The sequence below is a fragment of the Oryzias latipes genome, chromosome 17, assembly GCF_053564925.1.
Source record: "Oryzias latipes strain Hd-rR chromosome 17, Olatipes_Hd-rR_3.1".
NCBI classification, from domain to species: domain Eukaryota; kingdom Metazoa; phylum Chordata; class Actinopteri; order Beloniformes; family Adrianichthyidae; genus Oryzias; species Oryzias latipes.
This window is the reverse complement of record NC_136253.1, coordinates 13651964-13657963: the sequence shown is the minus strand read 5'-3', so window position 1 is coordinate 13657963 and position 6000 is coordinate 13651964.

The window sequence follows — 6000 nt, the reverse complement described above, 5'->3', positions numbered from 1 at the left end:
ATCAAGGCTGGATTTGCTCATAATGCTAACTATGCTAACTATGCTAATGTGACTAAAAGTCCTAGCATAGCGATCAGCATAATCAACTCTCTCAGAAAAACACATTTCCTAAAATGCTAATTATGCTTACTATGCTAGCTATGCTAATGTGCCTAAATGAGCTAGCATTGCGATTAGCATCATCAACTGACTCAAAAAAACACATTTCCTAAAATGCTAATTATGCTAACTATGCTAGCTATGCTAATGTGGCTAAAAGTGCTAGCATAGCGATCAGCATCATCAACTGACTCAGAAAAACACATTACCTAAAATGCTAATTATGCTAACTATGCTAACTATGCTAATGTGGCTAAAAGTGCTAGCATAGCAATCAGCATCTTCAACTGACTCAGAAAAACACATTTTTAAAACTGCTAATTATGCTAACTATGCTAGCTATGCTAATGTGGCTAAAAGTGCTAGCATAGCGATCAGCATCATCAACTAACTCAGAAAAACACATTACCTAAAATGCTAATTATGCTAACTATGCTAGTTATGCTAACTTAGCTAAAAGTGCTAGTTTAGCGATCAGCATCATCAACTGACTCAGAAAAACAAATTCCTCCATTGGTAAGAGTTATATGTCATAAGTTGCTAAAAAAAACACTTTTTCCAAAATGGCGGCTTTTCTTTTGATTTTATCTCCGTAGCAACCATTTTATGTTTTGGTCCCCTCGGGAGGACGAACAGATTGACGTCAGTTTCGGACAAATCGGTAAAAGTAAACTTTTTGTCGTCCTTAGCAACAGTGGTTTTATGCTAACCACGCCCACATTCCTTATATGTCCATATCCAGTGTTTTTCAATGTAATCTGTTTCAGGCATGAGTGCATGCATTCAATTTTCACTGTATTGTATTGAAATGCATGAGAGTTATAACAGTGCGCCACTTTGCTAGCTTGCCACGCACACGCCGTTCAAAATCTACAACTTCTAATTCCAACATTTTTTCCACAGTAGCTTGCCATTGATGCCCAAAAAGTTTCGAGACGATTGATGAAAATTCCAACGACAAGTTTACGTTTGAATCCGGTGGTAAAGGTGTTTTTTATAGAAAATTCAAGATGGCCGCCTTTTCCCGAGGTCAAAGGTCGACGAAACTCCAGAGGTGATTATACACTTACGCTAGGGACATGCGAGTCAAATTTCGTCAAAATCGCTCGAAAAAAAGTTCATTTTTCCATATTGTGTAAAAACGCGAAAAACGCAAAATGGTAGATTTTGGCACAAAATGGCCGCCAAACCGTAGGTCGTGTCGCCATCACGTAATGATTTCAAAACTTTCTTTGGATATACCTGACAAAGTTATCTGAGTTTCGTTAGCCGATTCTTAAAAATAAAATCCGAAAAAATTTTTTTTAGCCGAGTCAGCACTTTTTTTTGCGACGGTTTTTTGTTTACCACGGCCACATTCCTTTATCGATTTTGTCATGCGTGACATCGTTTTGTTCAGTGTGGGCCAGGGTATCGCATATTTCAGTTTCAGGCTATTCCGATAAAATATGTGCGAGCTAGCTAAAATGGCGACGGTTGCGAATTCGCCACGCGCACGCGTTTCAAATTCTACAACTTCTAATTCCAACATTTTGTCCACAGTAGCTTGCCATTGATGCCCGAGAAGTTTCAAAAAGATCGATAAAAATCCCTAGGACGAGTTTTCGTTTGTATCCGTCAATAAAGGTGCTTTTTTATGAAAATTCAAGATGGCCGCCCCTTCCCAAGGTCAAAGGTCAACAAAACTTCTTTGGTAGTTGTAGAATCGTGTTTGTGGCATGTGTATGAAATTTCGTGAAAATCGCTTGAACAAAAGTGTAGTTTTCCCATATTGTCAAAAAACACGAAAATCGCCATTTCTCTGAGTTCGCCACAAAATGGCCGCCAAGCCGTAGGTCGTGTGGCCATCCCATAATGATTTCATAACTTCTTTGGGATATCTCCAACACGCGTGTTTTGGTTTCGTAACTGTATTTCAAAATATTTTTTTTTGGCCCCATAAGCGATTTTCGGCCCATTCATTTTTTTTACGGGATCGCTCGCCGTGATGTCATCGACTTCGGGGGGGTGGCGTTCTCTTTGCCGAAAATTCATTTTCAATTTATCCCAGGTGTGTGCCAATTTTGGTGAGTTTTCGGGTATGTGGCGGGGGTCAAAATTAAGCTCAAAGACGCCGTTAGTGTGCAAGAAGAATAATAATTAAAGCCGCAAGCGGCGTTGTATGGCCCGCAGACGCAACCCGCCTTCCACGCCCAATTCTACGCAACACCGCGGCCCTCTCCGCCCTCACCGCCCACAAATTAAAAGCTAGTCAAGGCTGGATTTGCTAATAATGCTAACTATGCTAACTATGCTAATGTGACTAAAAGTCCTAGCATAGCGATCTGCATAATCAACTCTCTCAGAAAAACACATTACCTAAAATGCTAATTATGCTAACTATGCTAGCTATGCTAATGTGGCTAAAAGTGCTAGCATAGCGATCTGCATCATCAACTGACTCAGAAAAACACATTACCTAAAATGCTAATTATGCTAACTATGCTAGTAATGCTAACATAGCTAAAATTGCTAGCAAAGCGATCTGCATCATCAACTGACTCAGAAAAACACATTCCTCCATTGGTGAGAGCTACATGTCATAAGTTGATAAAAAAACCACTTTTTCCAAAATGGCCGCTTTTCTGTTGATTTTATCTCCATAGCAACCATTTTATGTTTTGGTCCCCTCGGGAGGACGAACAGATTGACGTCAGTTTCGGACAAATCGGTAAAAGTAAACTTTTTGTTGTCCTTAGCAACAGGGGTTTTATGCTAACCACGCCCACATTCCTTATATGTCCATATCCAGTGTTTTTCAATGTATTCTGTTTCAGGCATTAATGCATGCATTCAATTTTCACTGTATTGTATTGAAATGCATGGGAGTTATAACACTGCGCCACTTTGCTAGCTTGCCACGCGCACGCCGTTCAAAATCTACACCTTCTAATTCCAACATTTTTTCCACAGTAGCTTGCCATTGATGCCCAAAAAATTTTGAGACGATTGATGAAAATTCCAACGACAAGTTTACGTTTGAATCCGGTGGTAAAGGTGTTTTTTATAGAAAATTCAAGATGGCCGCCTTTTCCCGAGGTCAAAGGTCGACGAAACTCCAGAGGTGAATGTAAACTTACGCTAGGGACATGCGAGTCAAATTTCGTGAAAATCGCTCGAAAAAAAGTTCATTTTTCCATATTGTGTAAAAACGCGAAAAACTCAAAATGGCAGATTTTGGCACAAAATGGCCGCCAAACCGTAGGTCGTGTCGCCATCACGTAATGATTTCAAAACTTTCTTTGGATATACCCGACAAAGTTATCTGGGTTTCGTTAGCCGATTCTTAAAAATAAAATCCGAAAAAATTTTTTTTTGCAGAGTCAGCACTTTTTTTTGCGATCGTTTTTTGTTTACCACGGCCACATTCCTTTATCGATTTTGTCGTATGTGACATCGTTTTGTTCAGTGTGGGCCAGGGTATCGCATATTTCAGTTTCAGGCTATTCCGATAAAATATGTGCGAGCTAGCTAAAATGGCGACGGTTGCGAATTCGCCACGCGCACGCGTTTACAATTCTACAACTTCTAATTCCAACATTTTGTCCACAGTAGATTGCCATTGATGCCCGAGAAGTTTCAAAAAGATCGATAAAAATCCCTAGGACGAGTTTTCGTTTGTATCCATTACTAAAGGTGCTTTTTTATGAAAATTCTAGATGGCCGCCCCTTGCCAAGGTCAAAGGTCAACGAAACTTCTTTAGTTATTGTAGAATCAGGGTCTTGGCATATGTGTGCAATTTCGTGAAAATCGCTTAAACAAAAGGGTCGTTTTCCCATTTTGTCAAAAAACATGAAAATCGCCATTTCTCTGTGTTCGCCACAAAATGGCCGCCAAGCCGTAGGTCGTGTGGCCATCCCATAATGATTTCATAACTTCTCTGGGATATATCCAACACGCGTGTTTTGGTTTCGTAACTGTATTTCAAAATATTTTTTTTTGTCCCCATAAGCGATTTTCGGCCCATTCATTTTTTTTACGGGAACGCTCGCTGTGATGTCATCGACTTCGGGGGGGTGACGTTCTCTTTGTCGAAAATTCATTTTCAATTTATCCCAGATGTGTGCCAATTTTGGTGAGTTTTCGGGTATGTGGCGGGGGTCAAAATTAAGCTCAAAGACGCCGTTAGTGTGCAAGAAGAATAATAATTAAAGCCGCAAGCGGCGTTGTATGGCCCGCAGACGCAACCCGCATTCCACGCCCAATTCTACGCAACACCGCGGCTCTCTCCGCCCTTCACCGCCCTCACCGCCCACAAATTAAAAGATAGTCAAGGCTGGATTTGTTAATATTGCTAACTATGCTAACTATGCTAATGTGACTAAAAGTCCTAGCATAGCGATTACCATAATCAACTCTCTCAGAAAAACACATTACCTAAAATGCTAACTATGCTAACTATGCTAGCTATGCTAATGTGGCTAAAAGTGCTAGCATTGCGATCAGCATCTTCAACCTACTCAGAAAAAAACATTTCCTAAAATGCAAATTATGTTAACTATGCTAGTTATGCTAACATAGCTAAAAGTGCTAGCATAGCGATCAGCATCATCAACTGACTCAGAAAAACACATTACCTGAAATGCTAATTATGCTAACTATGCTAGCCATGCTAATGTGGCTAAAAGTGCTAGCATAGCGATCAGCATCATCAACTGACTCAGAAAAACACATTACCTAAAATGCTAATTATGCTAAGTATGCTAGTTATGCTAACATAGCTAAAAGTGCTAGCATAGCGATCAGCATCATCAACGGACTCAGAAAAACACATTCCTCCATTGGTGAGAGCTACATGTCATAAGTTGCTAAAAAACCCACTTTTTCCAAAATGGCGGCTTTTCTGTTGATTTTATCTCCATAGCAACCATTTTATGTTTTGGTCCCCTCGGGAGGACGAACAGATTGACGTCAGTTTCGGACAAATCGGTTAAAGTAAACTTTTTGTCGCCCTTAGCAACAGTGGTTTTATGCTAACCACGCCCACATTCCTTATATGTCCATATCCAGTGTTTTTCAATGTAATCTGTTTCAGGCATGAATGCATGCATTCAATTTTCACTGTATTGTATTGAAATGCATGGGAGTTATAACAGTGCGCCACTTTGCTAGCATGCCACGCGCACGCCGTTCAAAATCTACAACTTCTAATTCCAACATTTTTTCCACAGTAGCTTGCCATTGATGCCCAAAAAGTTTCGAGATGATTGATGAAAATTCCAACGACAAGTTTAAGTTTGAATCCAGTGGTAATGGTGTTTTTTATATAAAATTCAAGATGGCCGCCTTTTCCCGAGGTCAAAGGTCGACGAAACTCCAAAGGTGATTGTAGACTTACGCTAGGGACATGCGAGTCAAATTTCGTCAAAATCGCTCGAAAAAAAGTTCATTTTTCCATATTGTGTAAAATCGCGAAAAACTCAAAATGGCAGATTTTGGCACAAAATGGCCGCCAAACCGTAGGTCGTGTCGCCATCACGTAATGATTTCAAAACTTTCTTTGGATATACCCGACAAAGTTATCTGGGTTTCGTTAGCCGATTCTTAAAAATAAAATCCGATTTCTTTTTTTTTTTGCCGAGTCAGCACTTTTTTTTGCGATCGTTTTTTGTTTACCACGGCCACATTCCTTTATCGATTTTGTCGTATGTGATATCGTTTTGTTCAGTGTGGGCCAGGGTATCGCATATTTCAGTTTTAGGCTATTCCGATAAAATATGTGCGAGCTAGCTAAAATGGCGACGGTTGCGAATTCGCCACGCGCACGCGTTTCAAAATCTACAACTTCTAATTCCAACATTTTGTCCACAATTGATTGCCATTGATGCCCAAGAAGTTTCAAAAAGATCGATGAAAATTCC